This window comes from Trachymyrmex cornetzi, unplaced genomic scaffold (assembly GCF_001594075.2).
Source record: "Trachymyrmex cornetzi isolate Tcor2-1 unplaced genomic scaffold, Tcor1.1 scaffold1547, whole genome shotgun sequence".
Lineage (NCBI taxonomy): Eukaryota > Metazoa > Arthropoda > Insecta > Hymenoptera > Formicidae > Trachymyrmex > Trachymyrmex cornetzi.
In genome coordinates this window covers 50,779-51,004 of record NW_017296143.1, presented here as the reverse complement: position 1 = coordinate 51,004, position 226 = coordinate 50,779, and positions in this window count along the sequence as shown.

Genomic DNA, 226 nt, shown 5'->3' with positions numbered 1-226 from the left:
GGCATACAAATTCCCAGTAGGCTGTTACAGCCAAATTTTTCGAAAGACGAGCCGCTCTACGTTGAAGCTTATCACACAATATTCTCGGGAACTGGCATTCACTTTCTAAACGAGGGTAATTCTATAAGCAGAGACGATTACGCCAATGGCTACACTCTATTCGCTTTCGATTTTACTCCGGATCTATCCGCTAATTGTGCAGGACATTGGAATCTTGTGAAACACG